A 17,163-nucleotide genomic window follows, 5' to 3' on the forward strand; every position below is an offset into this window, starting at 1 on the left:
AACAGATATGTATGCTCAAGATGTATGAATTTTTGAGTTCATCAGCTTGTATGTAGCTGTGAAAAGAAAATTGATTCCTTTTTGCCCAGCCTCCAACCCAGTTATGTAATATGGTTGAGAGACCACAACGTGTCTTATTAGACTGAGTAGAACTTATTTTTTTCTAAGAAAGTCTAGTTTTTCAGCCCTAATACTTTTTCTCTTGCGTTGCCTTTTGTTGTGGATTGAAATATTGATGACTTACCTAAGGCAGTGTCAGTTATGGAAGAGATGATGCAGAATTCAGTAGCAGTGAATGAAAAACAGATGCTTCATTCCAGCTGATGAACGCTGAAGGCTTGTAGGTCTTCTTTGCATTGTCGTTAAATGCAGGCTGTGCAGGTGTTTTTCATTCCTCTAAAAGACTAGTTTAAATTCAGTTTTTTCTTCCTTACTCAGTCTACAGCAGTCAAAAAAAAAAAAAGAAACTTTCACCAAGCCAGGACATGCTAGTGTAGATCCATACAGCAATTAAACTATTTGTAATCTGATTTTTTTTAATATTGTTCTTAATCAATAAGGTCAGATTTTAAGTTTCTATAATAAATTACAATCATTTGTAGTGAGGAATATAACATTTTGTAATGTTATGACTGCCCTTTTAATGCAGTCATGTCAGATATGCAGTGATTTTCTATTTACAGGAAGATAGGACTGGAAAGAGATCTGAAGATACGTAGCATCCCTGGCCCCCAAAAGGACAATTTTTATTGTTCCTTACAGGTTTTGAAAATCTGTTCTTAAAGATACCCCCATTATGGATATCTCTGTTATGGATGTGACTTGGCTCATTCTTTGCAGGTGATTTCTCTAGGCATGCATATTAAGACAGTGGTATTTTACTGACCTGCAAAGGCAATCTGTAAAAATGCTTAACTAAATATTTCTTTGTGGAAAGTATTCCACGTTTATATTAATAACCAGGTATGATACATTATGGTATCTTATGTGAACTATGCAGCTTATTGTATTGGGTATGTACAACATTTTGTATCTGTTCAGTCAACATGCATGGATTTTTCATTTTCTGCTTTACTTTTAATATTATTTTGGTATCTAACTTTTGTCAACAGTTATTCAAAAGTTGTCATCATTCACTTATTTCTTCATTAAAAATGAATCCAAGTTTAAGACAACACCCTGATCTTGATTGGATGATGGAGTACCTACCACAGGAACTATCACCACCACTCTTCTAGCATATACTTTCTGAATCTTATTCTAGTAACTACTTTTGCCAACTAACTTCATATAGTTGAGAAACTTTAGGCTGAATGCATATTTAAAATGTATACTGATTAAATAAAAAGTCCAAAGTAGTAGTGTGAACATTGCTTCGATACACAGCTTTGCTTTCAATGAATACTTAATAGCATGCCAAGCATTCACAGGGCAGTACCTCTTTTTCCACACAGTGAAACACTCTTCAGTTTCTGAGCGCTAGGGAAGCTCTACCTTAGAATCATAGAATCATAGAATAGTTAGGGCTGGAAAGGACCTTAAAATCATCAAGTTCCAACCCCCCTGCCATGGGCAGGGACACCTCACACTAAACCGTGCCACCCAAGGCCTCATCCAACCTGGCCTTGAACACTGTCTGGGATGGAGCACTCACAGCTTCCCTGGGCAACCCATTCCAGTGCCTCACCACCCTCACAGTAAAGAACTTCTTCCCTATATCCAATCTAAACTTCTCCTGTATAAGTTTTAACCCATTTCCCCTTGTCCTATCACTACAGTCCTGATGAAGAGTCCATCCCCAGCATCCTTATAGGCACACTTCAGATACTGGAAGGCTGATATGAGGTCTCCACACAGCCTTCTCCTCTCCAGCCTGAACAGCCCCAACTTTCTCAGCCTGTCTTCATACAGGAGGTGCGTCAGTCCCCTCATCATCCTCATGGCCCTCCTCTGGACATGTTCCAAGAGTTCCATCTCCTTTTTTCGTGCGGGGGCTCCGGCCGCGCCTCCCGGGGCACCTTCCTCCACAGCTCCCACGCAAAGGCCTGCACCCGCGGCTCCTCCATTCGCAGCGCCTCCGTGTCCCGCAGCCGCTCCAGCAGCTTCTCTCCTGGAGACAACTTTCTCGATGGCACCCCACGTCTCCCCTAGATCTCCTGCTTTCTTTTCCCGAGCCAAGACTGCTTCCAAAAGCTCTTGGCGGATCCCTCCCCATCGGGAGGTATCTAATACGTCAACGAGGACCTCCACCGCCCCCTGGCCTCGCAACCACTGGATGCAGTGGCCCGCTGGCCTGGCATACATCGCCTTCGGCAACCCAGCTTGCTACACAAGGGCCTTCAGTACCTGTACCACGTGGCTCACATCCATCGCTATCACATCGGGGTCACCACTTGCAGTTTCTCGCTACTCGTGTGGTGAGAGACGGAAGCACTAGTTCCCTCCGAACTAGGGTGTCCTGGGTTCAGCAGTGGCAGTTAGTTTTTTGTTTTTTTTTCTCCTTCTTAGTAGCTGTTGCAGCACTGTGGTTTTGACTTTTGGCTTGGGAACAAAAACTGATAACACTGATGTTTAGACTGACCAAGGACTTTGTGAGTCTCATGCTCTGCCAGGGAGGAGGAGGGGCCGGGAGGAAGCGGGGACAGGACGCCTGACCCAGACTGGCCAAGGAGGTATTCCATACCACAGCATGTCATGCCAGGGGATGTAACTGGGAGCTATCCGGAAGGGCACGTCCCTTTTTTCGGCCGGGCTGTCTTTTCCGGCGGGCGGTATCGTGTTCTCTTCCTTTGTTATTTCTCTTGTCGTTGTTATTGTTGGTGGCGGCAGTGGTGATTTGTGTTATACCTTAGTTATTAAACTGTTCTTATCTCAACCCGTGGGAGCTGCATTCTTTTGATTCTCCTCCCCGTCCCTCCAGAAGCGGAGGGAAGAAAGGTGGCGGGGGGGGGGGAGGCAGTAGACTGCGTGGTTCTGATTTACAGCTTGGGCTTAAACCACAACATAGGGCTGAGACATAGAGCATTCACGGAATGCGGGTCAACAACGATTTATTGCGCAGTTACAGTTCCTTATATTTGCCGCCCAAGCACCTCCCCAGAGTCAGCTGGTTCCTGTCCCTCCTGGCAACCTCCCGTCCATGCACCAATCCCTACAGCTTCCTTTAAAGATTTTAATGAAAATAACGGTCTTTGATTTTACATGTTATTGTACAGATAATTTTTTTAAAGATTATTATACAGATCAACTTTGTTCACCTAAAATATATTGTTAGATAAAATATTAATACATTTTGCAACATTTAAATCTCAGCAGAATCGATGTTTGCATCTTTTACAGCATCTTGTCTTTGACTGAAATCAGTTGATCTGGTCAAACTGAAATTATAATGTGCTGATATGTTCCTAAATGAATTATCCACTGTGTTAGAAGCATCTTGCATGCACATTTATATTTAATTCAGGTCATTTTTAGAGCATTCAGAATATCAGATGTACAATGAATGATTTTCAGAATGGACAAATGCTTTCTCTCAAGAACAGTCTTGCAGATTGGCAAATGCTTTCATTTTACTTCCCTTCTATTTTAATTTTTTTTTCAACTCATTAGTGCATCTTTATATTCTTTCATCATAACTGTAACATTTGAACAGTAGAGACGAAATTCAAAGGAACATATAAAACAAAGACTTTCATGCCATTACTCCTTTATTTAATTTGATATTTTTTCTTTCAACAATATGCAAACAGTGCTCTCTTTTGATCAAAAGATCTCCAAGCTATTGTCTCAAAACCTACAGGCGATATTCAATCTCAAAATAGTTTTATCAGATTATTGACACCATTGTGCTCTGTGGTGTGATACATCTATAACTTATAGATTTAGATTTTTTATCTTATTATTACTTATTTTAATATCTTATTTTATTATCTTATTATTACTTATTATTTTTATCTTATTATTACTTATAAATTTAGATTTTTTGTAGACCAAGCTGATAATGAGGTTTTCATCTGAAACAGAATGGCACATACTGTCATCTCTGCCTTTCCATATTTTTCAGCATTGGCATTTCACAGTTTTCAACATAATTTATATTAATTAAACTGAAATAATTTTTTTCCAAATTAATCTTAGTTTATATACTGGGTTTCTTTCTACTGTATGTCTTCTATTTTTATTTCTGTCCTGGGTTCAGCAGTAGCAGTCATTTTTCTCCTTCTTAGTAGCTGGTGCAGCGCTGTGGCTTTGACTTGCAGCCTGGGAACAGTGCTGATAACACTGATATTTTTAGTTGTTGCTAAGTAATGTTTACTCCGACCAAGGACTTTCTGAGTTTCATGCTCTGCCAGGGAGGAGGGAAAGCCAGGAGGAAGCAGAGACAGGACACCTGACCCAAACTAGCCAAAGAGGTATTCCATACCACAGCACGTCATGCCCACTATATAAACTGGTGGCAGTTACCTAGAAGGGCTAGATCGCTACTTGGGTCAGGCTGGGTATTGGTCGGCGGGTGGTAAGCGGTTGTATTCCCTTTCCTTGTCATGTTATTTCCCTTATGATTATTATTGGTGGTAGTAGTAGTGGTTTTGTGTTATACCTTAGTTACTGGGCTGTTCTTATCTTAACCCATGGGAATCACATTCTTTCGATTCTTCTTCCCATCCCTCTGGGAGGTGGGGAAGAAGTGTGTGGGGGGGGTGTGAGCGAGCGGCTGTGTGCTTCTGGGTTGCCGGCTGGGCTTAAACCACGACAGTTACTTGTGGTGCCCAACGTGAGGCACGAAGGGTTGAGATAACGACAGATAGCAACACAGAATCATAGAATCAGCTAGGTTGGAAAAGACCTTTGAGGTCATCAAGTCCAAAATTAATGGGTGAAACAATGTCAGCAGTTTATAAAATGATCACTGCAGCTAAACAAGAGGACCAATTAGTGCCAATATCGGTTGCTCCTGTAAGCACGGGGAAAAGCAAAAAGAGTCTGCCTAGGGCCACAGCACCCTTTAGTTTTACCTGCAGGATCATGGAGAAGACATGAGGAAGTGGGAATAAAATGACAAGATGAACTACTCCAGATCCCCACAGATGTGATCAACAAGATAACAACGTCTCCACCAACTAATAAGAAAGAAACACAAGCTTTCTTGGGTGCTGTGGGGTTCTAGGAAATGTACATCCCAAATTACAGTTCAATTGTAAGCCCTCTCTATCATGCGAACCGGAAGAATTTTAAATTTAAATTTTAAAATAATTTAAAAAAAAAATTTAAAAATAAAGAATTTTAAATGTGGCCCTGAGCAACAACAAGCCTTTGAGCAAATTAAAGGAGAGATAGTTCATGCAGTAGCCCTTGGACCAGTCCGGATCGGGCAAAATGTAAAAAATGTACTCTACACCACAGCTGGGGAGAATGGTCCTACCTGGAGCCTCTGGCAGAAAGCTCCAGGGGAGACTCGAGGTCGACCCCTCGGCTTTTGGAGTCGGGGATATAGAGGATCTGAGGGCAGCTCTATCCCAACTGAGAAAGAGATACTGGCAGCCTATGAAGGGGTCCAAACTGCTTTGGAAGTGATTGGCACTGAAGCACAGCTCCTCCTGGCACCCCAGTTGCCCATATTGGGCTGGATGTTCAAAGGCAGGGTCTCCTCTACACATCATGCAACCAATGGTACGTGGAGTAAGTGGGCTGCATTAATTACACAACGAGCTTGAACAGGAAATCCCAGTCATGCAGAGGGCAAAGATTTTGGAATGTCACCAGAGGAGAAGGTGATGAGTGCTGAAGATGCCAATATTTTTAGTTGTTGCTAAGTAATGTTTACTCCGACCAAGGACTTTCTGAGTCTCATGCTCTGCCAGGAGGAGGGGAAGCCAGGAGGAAGCAGAGACAGGATACCTGATGCAAACTAGCCAAAGAGGTATTCTATACCACAGCACGTCATGGCCAGTATATAATCTGGGGAGCACTTTCTTGGAAGGGCTAGATCACTGCTTGGGTCGGGCTAGGTATCGGTCTGTGAGTGGTGAGCAGTTGTATTCTCTTCCTGAGTTATTTCCCTTATCATTATTATTCTTGGTGATAGCAGTAGTGGGTTTGTGTTATGCCTTAGTTAATGGACTGTTCTTATCTCAACCCGTGGGAGTTGCGTTCTTTTGATTCTCCTTCCCATCCCTCCGGGATGGGGGGAGGGGGTGGGGGGGAGTGAGCGAGCAGCTGTGTGGTTCTGGGTTGCCAACTGGCCTTAAACCATGACAATTTCCCGTCCTAGAAGGCATTTTTATTAGCTCGAAGTCAGTACCTAATGTGATTTGATTAAATTATTCTCCATAGGAAAAGACATTACTGATGTCATTAGAATATAATTTAAGGCATAGTACATTGCTAAAATTATACCTGTTATTAGAAGTACCTCAGTTTCAGCAACATCATGTACACAAAGTTTTGTTTTAATACTGTGCAAGAGAGGCCTGAATTTCCCCTGGGAAGAATTTTGACTTTTAGAATCATAGAATAGTTAGGGTTGGAAGGGACCTTAAGATCATCTAGTTCCAACCCCCTGCCATGGGCAGGGACACCTCACACTAAACCATGCCACCTAAGGCTTTGTCCAGCCTGGCCTTGAACACCACCAGGGAGGGAGCATTCACAACACTCTTGGGCAACTCATTCCAGCGCCTCACCACTCTCACAGTAAAGAACTTCCTTCTTATATACAATCTAAACTTCCCCTGTTTAAGTTTTAACCCATTCCCCTTGTCCTACCACACAGCTTGGTGTCATATATATATTTTACTATAGTTTGTTAGGGAAATCTGTAAATATTATGCTTTAGTGCTTTATATTACACTTTTATAAAATGTTATGCTAGAATGCATTTAAAGGCAATATTAATTCACAGCTCATTGGGTTGATCAGTGTTTTTTCATGGGTCATTGCAAGTGAGGACATTTACATCTTGTGTGATCTTTAAGTACATATGATGCATTTAATATATATTTACAGCAACTATTAGATTTAAAAGAATTGTAGCAATGAAATTTTACAAATTTTAATTTAGCTAAAACAAATTTTTAAATAACTGCTCTACAGATCCAGTTTGCATAAATATCACCAAAGCCTCACTGATAAGATGGTCAATTGCTGTGGTGAGTAGCTTGAGAGAGGATGCCTTCAACACCGGAGCGGGGAGGAGATCAGCGTCCAGGAGCCTCAACTCAGAGCGGCCAGAGTCACTGAGGGAGCCTCAGGTGCTCAACAGGACTTGCCCAGAAGCGGGCAGCTCAGCTGACGCAAGCAGCTGACTCACAGGGGGCGGAGCCACGAGGAGCGGCACCAGCTCTGACTGGTTAAAAACCTGCCCCTGGGAGTGCGAGCGACCAGGAGCGCGGTGAACAGGTCAAGTTAAAGCAGTTTGCGTGGGCAGGCAAGCGGCATGGTGAGTACTCACCTGATGACCAGGTCCCGGTCTGGGAGCTCTGCTCTGGCTGCCCCAGAGGTGGCCAACATAGGCACCCAGACAGAGCCAATGAGAAGGGAGGCTGCAGTGCAATGCTCAGAGTGTAGAGAGTGCCTGCACTGGTCTTGTGAGGGAATGGTGCCCAACGGGCAGGGCTGCACTCGGTGCTCCCTGGTGGAGGTCCTCCTGCAGCAGGTGGCTGAGCTGCAGGATGCTGTTAATAGGCTGCAAGATGTCAGGGAAGCTGAGAGGAAGCAGGACTGCTTGCTCCAGGCCCAAACTGTGCAGGGGCCTCAAGTGCCCCCTGAAGCTCATGGGGGAGTGGAGGAGGCTGTGAACACAGGAAGCTGGGAAATAGTGACAACAAAAAACAACAAAAAAAGAGGAAGAGGACATTTAAAAGAAAGGGGCTTCCTCCTAAATCTGTTGTTCCCACCCAGAACCGCTTTGCTGTCCTGCAGGGGGCTAAGAAGGAAGGGCACTTGCACCAGAAACAATCGGCTGGTGCACTGGTAAAAGAAGATCACTGCTGGTGCTGCCAGGAAAAAGAGGCGGGTTGCAGTGGTAGGGGACTCAAATTTGAAAGGGACAGAAGCACTCATCTGTTGGCCTGACCCAGTCTCAAGGGAGGTGTGTTGCCTACCTGGAGCACGGATCAGGGATGTTGCAGAGACGCTGCCTGCTCTAGTGAGTCCCATGGGCTATTACCCACTTCTGGTGATCCATGTGGGTGCTAGTGATGTTGATAGCAGTAGGCTGGAGAACATAAAGAAGGACTACAGAGCCCTGGGAGAGGTGGTTAGGGGCTCTGGAGCTCAGACTGCCTTTTCATCAATTCTCCAGGATATGGGGGAGGACCTTAAAAAAGCTAGGAGGAATGGCCAGGTTAATAAATGGTTAAAAGGATGGTGTCATAGTCAGCAATTTGGGTGTCTTGAACACAGGGCCCAAGTTAGTAGGCCAGGTCTACTGGGAGCTGGTGGAGCTGATCTGGCAAAGAAGAGGAAGAGTGGGTTTGGCAGGAGGCTTGCCAGGCTGGTCAAGGATGCTTTAAACTAGATGTGTTGAGGGAGGGGGACATTGTTTCATCCCAACACACCCAGTCAGTTGCCAGCACCTACAATAAATGCTTGGAGCAATGCAGAGATATTCCAGCCGCTCCAGCCAATGAGCCGGCTTCATTTGGAGCTCGGCTCAGATGCCTCTATACAAATGCCCGTAGCATGGGAAACAAACAAGAGGAATTAGAGATGTGTGCACGTCTACGGGGGTATGATCTAGTAGGCATCACAGAAACATGGTGGGATGGCTCCTACGACTGGAGTGTTGGAATGGAAGGTTACAGGCTCTTTAGAAAAGACAGGCCGGGTAGGCGGGGAGGGAGTGTTGCTATTTATGTTAGGGATAGGCTGGAGATTATGGAACTCTGTCTGGGGATGGCTGAGCAGTCAATAGAGAGTTTGTGTGTCAGGGTTAAAGGGAGAACAGCAATGGGGGACATTACTGTGGGGATCTGTTACAGACCGCCTGATCAAAAGGAATCTGAGGATGAAGCGCTCTATAGGCAGATAGGAACAGCCTCATGCTCACAGGCCCTTGTTCTCATGGGAGACTTCAACCACCCTGACATCTGTTGGAGTGAAGGTACGGCCTGGCACAAGCAATTAAGGAGGTTCCTCGATTGTGTGGAAGACAACTTCCTTCTGCAAGTAATAGAGGAGCCGACAAGGAGAGGTGCCATGCTTGACCTCATGCTCACCAACAGGGAAGGGCTGGTTAGAAATGTGATGCTCCGGGGCAGCCTTGGTTGCAGTGACCACGAGACGGTCAAATTTGAGATCCTCAGGACAGTGAGAAGAGCGTGCAGCAAGCTCACTGCCCTGGACTTCAAGAGAGCAGACTTTGGCCTCTTCAGGAACCTGCTTAGTAAGGTTCCATAGGATACAGCCCTAGAGGGCAGGGGGGTCCAAGACTGTTGGTTGTTATTCAAGGATCACCTGCTGCAAGCTCAGGAGTGTTGCATCCCAGCTAGAAGGAAATGCAGCAGGAGGCCCAGGAGACCTCCTTGGATGGATAAGGAGCTGCTCAGGAAACTTCAAAGGAAAAAAGAGGCTTATAGAAGGTGGAAGCAAGGACAGGTGGCCTGGGAATAATAGAGGGATGTAGTCTGGGAAGCTAGGGACCAGGTTAGGAAAGCTAAGGCTCAGATAGAATTGAACTTGGCTAGGGATGTTAAGGATAGCAGGAAGGGATTCTATAGGTACGTAGAGAGTAAAAGACAGACTAGGGACAACATAGGCCCCCTCCGGAAGCTATCAGGAGAACTGGCTACCCGGGATTTGGAGAAGGCCGAGGTTCTTAATGACTTCTTTGCCTCGGTCTTCACTGGCAAAGGCTCTGACCACACCACCCAAGTCTTGGAAGGCAGACACAAGGACTGTAAGAGTGAAGACCTTGGGCCCACTGTAGGAGAGGATCTGGTTCGAGACCATCTTAAAAACCTAAACATGCACAAGTCCATGGGACCTGACAAAATCCATCTGTGGGTCCTGAAGGAGGTGGCAAATGAAGTTGCTAAGCCACTGGCCATCATATTTGAAAAATCATGGCAGTCAGGTGAAGTTCCCGACGACTGGAAAAAGGGAACTCTAACCCCTATTTTCAAGAAGGTGAAAATGGATGACCCAGGGAATTACAGACCAGTCAGCCTCACCTCTGTGCCTGGAAAATCTTGGAGCAGATTCTCCTGGAAGACATGCTAAGGCACATGAAAAACAAGGAGGTGGTTGGTGACAGCCAGCATGGCTTCACTAAGGGGAAATCAGTCAGTCAGCTGATCGGAGCTAGCACAGCTAGAGCCGGAGCCGGCACGCTTCAGAGACCACGAGGGTCAGAAGAGATTAGGAAAAGCAGAGGGGACAGCGCAGACACATCGCGATTCCCGACATCCCCCGATCCCCGAAGCCCCAGCAGCCCTTGCGAGAGAGCGGCTGACGTGGCAGGGGGCGTTCCCGCAGTAACGGCGACCGCACCCCTGCCCCTTGCCTTGAAAGAGCCTTTGGGAGGGCAGCGACCGGTCGCTGCCCACCAGGTGCAGGGAGGAACAAGCAGGTCGTGTTGTGGACTCTGTTGCTGGTGTCCCAGACTGCTGACCAATATGGTCACCTCCAGAAGGAGAGCTTGCAGTAAGGAGACTGTAGCAACTCAGACAGAGACCCTGCCCCAAACCGTGGCTGTTCAGGTCTCTGGCTGCAGGGAGTGCCAGAGCCTGCTGCTGCCGAGGGAGGGAGGCCAACATTCCACCTGTGTGAGGTGTGAGCAGGTAGAAGATCTGCTTAGATTGGTGGCAGAACTTAAGGAGGAGGTCGAGACGCTGAGGACCATCAGGGACTGTGAAAGGGAGATCGACTGGTGGAATAACTCCCTGGCGTGCCAGTTGGAACGGTTCCAGGGAGATACCCCCCACAAGGGGATGGACCCCCTGTCCTCTCAGACAGAGGGGGATGACCCGAGACAGCCCCTGCTCTGTAGCTGTCGCGCAGAGGTAAGGGACCAAAAAGACGATGAGGGCTGGAAGCGAGTTCCAGTTCGGAACCGTGGGCAACCTTCCTCCCTTCCTGCCCTGCTTCCCCAGGTGCCCCTCAGTAATAGGTTTGAGGCCCTGGATCTTGATGGAGAGGTAAGTGAGGATGTGGTGCAAGGCCAGACTACAAGGTCACATAGGAAAAGGCGGTCGACTTCACGCCTCAAGACTGCCTCTGACAAGAAAGAAAGAAAAATCATTGTCGTAGGCGATTCCCTTCTGAGAGGAACAGAGGGCCCGATATGCAGAGTTGACCCTCATCATAGGGAAGTGTGTAGTCTGCCTGAAGCCCGGATCAGGGATATCACCAGGGCGCTCCCCAGCCTGGTGCACCCGACAGACTACTACCCGCTGCTGGTCTTCCAGACAGGTGGGGGGGAAGCTGCTTCCCGCAGTCTGAGGGGGATGAAGAAAGACTACAGGGCCTTGGGGCGGATGGTGAAAGAGTCTGGGGCTCAAGTGATCTTCTCCTCAGTTCTTCCATCTTCCGGTGATGATGTAGGACTGAATGGGAAAATTCAGTCTGTAAACAATTGGCTACGAGACTGGTGCTGCAAGCAGGGCTTTGGGTTCTTTGATAACAGCTGGTTTTATAAGGCTCCAGTCCGGATGATGGCACGTGGGAAAGGTTTAACTCACCGAGGCAAAAAGATGCTGGGGCATGAATTAGCAGGGCTCATTTGGAGAGCTTTAAACTAGATTCGAAGGGGGATGGGGTTGTAACTGGGCTTGCCCCAGTGGGGCAGCACTCTAGGATTGATGAAGACTGGGAGGCCTCCTATAATCCTAGGGTGAAATTGGTGAGCTCAGCTCCCTCCTTGAAATGCCTGTACACCAATGCGTGCAGCATGGGAAATAAGCAGGAGGAGTTGGAGACCTGTGTTAAGTCAGGAGATTATGATCTGGTGGCAATTACAGAGACGTGGTGGGACAGCTCACATGACTGGAATATACTCATGGAGGGCTATGTCCTTTTCAGGAAAGACAGGCCAGCCAGGCGGGGTGGTGGGGTTGCTCTTTATGTGCGAGAGCAGCTGCAATGTACTGAGCTCTGTCCAGGAACAGGGGATGAGCGAGTTGAGAGTCTGTGGGTGAGAATTAAGGGGCAGGCTGGCAGGGGCGATACTGTTGTGGGTGTCTGTTACAGGCCACCAGATCAGGGTGAGGAAGTTGACGAGGCCTTCTACAAGCAGCTGAGAGCGGCCTCACAGTCACAGGACGCGGTCGTCGTGGGGGATTTTAATTTCCCTGATGTTTGCTGGAAGGACTACGCAGCAACCCAGCCACAGTCCAGGAGGTTCCTCCAGTGTATGGATGATAACTTCCTCATCCAAATGGTGGATCAGCCAACCAGGAGAGGAGCGCTGCTGGATCTCATCCTCACTAACAAGGAGGGTCTGGTGGAAGCAGTAAAGGTTGAGGGCTGCCTTGGTTGCAGCGACCACGAGATGGTGGAATTCAGGATCTTGTGTGGTAGGACCAGTAGAATAGCAAGTAGAATTGCAACCCTGGACTTTAGCAGGGCAAACTTTGGCCTTTTCAAGCAATTGCTAGGGGAAGTCCCATGGGCAAGGCTGCTTGAAGGTAAAGGGGCCCAAGATAGTTGGTTGACATTCAAGAATTGCTTATTCCAAGCTCAAGAGCTGAGCATCCCGACATGTAGGAAGTCAAGGAAGAGGGCCAGGAAACCTGCGTGGCTGAATAAGGAACTGCTGGGTATGCTCAAGTGGAAGAGGAGAGTTTATAGGTCATGGAAGGAGGGGCTGGCCACTCGGGAGGAATATAAGGCTGCTGCTAGAGGACGTAGGAAGGCAGCTAGTATGGCTAAGGCCTCCTTAGAATTAAATCTGGCCAGAGGGGTCAAGGACAACAGAAAGAGCTTTTTCAAATACTTGGCTGATAAAACTAACACCAGAGGCAAGGTTGGCCTTGAATGGGATGGGTGCCCTGGTGACAGAAGATACTGAGATGGCAGAGTTATTGAATGCCGCCTTTGTCTCAGTCTATTCTGCCGGAGGCAGTCCTGAAGAGCCCTGTACTCCTGAGACCTCAGATGAAGTCAGGTCACTGGAGCAGTTTGCCTTAGTCCATGAGGAATGGGTTAGGGACCAGTTGAGCAATCTGGACATCCATAAATCCATGGGTCCAGATGGGATGCACCCGCGGGTGCTGAGGGAACTGGCGGAAGTCATTGCTAGACCACTCTCCATCATCTTTACCAAGTCTTGGGAAACGGGAGAGGTGCCTGAGGACTGGAGGAAAGCAAATGTCACTCCAGTCTTCAAGAAGGGCAAGAAGGAGGACCCGGGTAACTATAGACCGGTCAGCCTCACCTCCATCCCTGGGAAAGTGATGGAACACCTTATCCTTGATGCCATCTTAAGGCATGTCAAGGATAAGAGGGTTATGAGGGGCAGTCAACATGGCTTTACCAAGGGGAAGTCATGCTTGACCAACCTCATAGCCTTTTATGAGGAAATAACAGGGTGGATGGATGATGGCAGAGCGGTGGATGTGGTCTACCTTGACTTCAGCAAAGCATTTGACACAGTCTCCCACAACATCCTCATAGCTAAATTGAGGAAGAGTGGCCTGGATGATCAGGTAGTGAGATGGACTGCAAACTGGCTGAAGGACAGAAGCCAGAGAGTTGTAGTCTATGGGGCGGAGTCCAGTTGGAGGCCTGTATCTAGTGGAGTGCCTCAAGGGTCAGTATTGGGACCAGTATTATTTAATATATTCATCAATGATTTAGATGAGGGAATTGAGTGTACTGTCAGCAAGTTTGCTGATGACACTAAGCTGGGAGGAGTGGCTGACATGCCAGAAGGCTGTGCTGCCATCCAGCGAGACCTGGACAGGCTGGAGAGTTGGGCAGGGAGAAACTTGATGAAATATAACAAGGGAAAGTGTAGAGTCCTGCATCTGGGCAGGGACAACCCCAGGTTCCAATATAGGTTGGGGAACGACCTGTTAGAGAGCAGTGTAGGGGAGAGGGACCTGGGGGTCCTAGTGGATGGCAGGATGACCATGAGCCAACACTGTGCCCTTGTGGCCAAGAAGGCCAATGGCATCCTGGGGTGTATTAGAAGGGGGGTGGTCAGTAGGTCGAGAGAGGTCCTCCTTCCCCTCTACTCTGCCCTGGTGAGACCGCATCTGGAATATTGTGTCCAGTTCTGGGCCCCTCAGTTCAAGAAGGACAGGGACCTGCTGGAGAGAGTCCAGCGCAGGGCAACTAAGATGATTAAGGGAGTGGAGCATCTCCCTTATGAGGAAAGGCTGAGGGAGCTGGGTCTCTATAGTTTGGAGAAGAGGAGACTGCGGGGGGACCTTATTAGTGTATATAAATATATAAAGGGGGAGTGTCATGAGGATGGAGCCAGGCTCTTCTCAATGGCTAACAATGATAAGACAAGGGGTAATGGGTATAAACTGGAACACAAGAGGTTCCACTTAAACTTGAGAAGAAACTTCTTCTCAGTGAGGGTGACAGAACACTGGAACAGGCTGCCCAGGGAGGTTGTGGAGTCTCCTTCTCTGGAGACATTCAAAACCCGCCTGGACACATTCCTGTGTAACCTTATCTAGGTGTTCCTGCTCTGGCAGGGGGATTGGACTAGATGATCTTTTGAGGTCCCTTCCAATCTCTAACATACTGTGATACTGTGATACTGTGAAATCCTGCATCACCAATTTGGTGGCCTTCTACAATGGGGCTACGAAACTGATGGACAGGGGCAGAGCAGTTGACGTCATCTACCTGGAGTTGTGCAAAACGTTCGACACTGTCCCCACATGACATCCTTGCCTCTAAATTGGAGAGACATCAATTTGATGGGTGGACCACTCTGTGGATAAAGAACTGGCTGGATGGCCGCACACAAAGAGTTGTGGTCAATGGCTCGATGTCTGGCTGGAGACTGGTAATGAGTGGTGTTCCTCAGAGATCGGTGTTGGGACCGGTCTTGTTCAACATCTTTGTCAGTGACATGGACAATGGGATTTAGTGTGCCCTCAGCAAGTTTGCTGATGACACCAAACTGTGTGGTTCGGTTGACACTATGGAGGGAAGGGATGTCATCCAGAGGGACCTCAACACACTTGTGAGGTGGGCTGATGCCAACCTTATGAAGTTTAACCATGCCAAGTGCAAGGTCCTATACCTGGGTCGGAGCAATCCGAGGCACAGCTACAGTTGGGCAAAGAAGAGATTCAGATCAGCCCTGTGGAGAAGGACTTGGGGGTATTGGTCGATGAGAAAATGAACATGAGCCGGCAGTGTGCGCTTGCATCCCAGAAAGCCAACCGTATCCTGGGCTGCATCAAGAGGAGAGTGACCAGCAGGTTGAAAGATGTGATCCTGCCTCTCTACTCTGCTCTCGTGAGACCTCACTTGGAGTATTGTGTGCAGTTCTGATGTCTCTGACATTTTGCCTGGAGCAGCAAAAAAACGGGAAGTGGAGTGTTGTGAGCCCTGGCAACACTCCCCTTTGTGCGACAGGGCAGGGGACAGGGGGGTTCCCCACAACGAGCGACAACAACCCTCAAAGCCTACCCTGGGGGAATCCTCCCTACTAACGACATTGTCTTTATCCTTGGCTACCAAGCTGGAGTGTTCAGTTTGTTTTTGATTTTCTGGAGAAAAAACCCAACAAAAAAAACACAGCAATTTAATGTACCCTTATAGTCTTTTGAACACGTTATATGAGTACCGTGGGGGACTGTGGACTTGGGACCCCATATACAACTCATTTGATAGTCTGTCTGTGATCCACATGTACTAGAAGTTGGCAAATATATATCCATGTATATCCATGTTTCTACCAGCCCTTGGAGACTTTTTATGGATATTGCTGATCACTTCTTCAGATGTAGGCTGGCCACCTGCATCGGAATGAGTGTGCATTTTGGTCAGTGTAACAGGCCAAGGCTCATGCGATGTGGGAGAGGCAGAGCCTCTGCGGGGATGCCCTCTAAAGTTGAGCCTGCCACCTCACACTGCGATGATGCTGCTTGGAGCTGATTTTTGATTGCCTTCGCAGGGTCCTTATGTCACGTTCCGTATGAGGGACCGTGTAGTGGGAATAATGATTGTCTAGGTTTTGTGTTTCAAATATTGTAATTGTATGGAGCGTGTTTGTGGGATCCCTTGCGTGTGTGTGGATGTGTGTGTGTGTGTGTGTGCTGAGGGCGGACAGTGTTCTGTATATTTTTTGTTGTTGGGTCTGTGTAAAAGTTTTAATGGGTAGCAGATTAACATTTTGGACAAGAAAGGGTTAATGCAAACTGTTGTTGCTGGCAGGTATTTATGGCTGCTGCTAAGCAGGCAGGCAGCTCTAGTTTCACATTCCTTTCCCATCAGAATGCCTTTGAATCACTTTAACGGGCCTCCTTCTCAGGAGCTGATAGCGTGGGAGAGGGGGTATGTTTGTGTTCTCCTACCTACAGGTCCATGGCAGCTGCCTGCAAAGTTTGCCAGGCCTTGGCATGAACTGGACAGACAAGTGGAGGAACCCGATACCTCAGCTACAGGAGCTGACAGTGAATACCCCGAGCAGAATGAGATAGAGGAGGAGAAAAATAAATGATTACAGGACATCACTTGGGGGCAACTGAAAAGTAACAACTTGAATATGTGTGCTTGTAACATAGCTATTATTAGAGGCTGTGATTTTGTGTATAAACCCACCTGTATTTACTAGCCAGTTGCTAATGAGAAACTATACCTTGTATTGTGTGGACTTGTTACTTGTAAAAGATGTTGGAGCATGCAAATTTGCAGCAGCTGCTAGAAAATGCTAAGACAAAAGCTAGAAAGATTCTAATACAATGGTAGTGTTATAAAGCAGGTAATGGAACAAATTAAGAGGGTAGGAGAACTCCACTGGTAAGAAAATTCTTTGGCTGGTTTCTCACTGCCATCAGCATTTTCAACATGCTGTTGTAACCTGTAATAGTTACTCTGGTAATGTAAATCTGTGTATGCTTTGCCACAGTAGCAACTTGTTACTGGATGAAACAGGTGAAACTCTGCATTGACAACGAGGTACAAGAACTGAGGTTGACCAAATGCCTGCTGCCACAGTCAAGGGCAAGACTGGGTTGGCCTCTGTGTTTGTCA

This window comes from Psittacula echo, assembly GCF_963264785.1.
Source record: "Psittacula echo genome assembly, chromosome: 4".
Classification (NCBI taxonomy): domain Eukaryota; kingdom Metazoa; phylum Chordata; class Aves; order Psittaciformes; family Psittacidae; genus Psittacula; species Psittacula echo.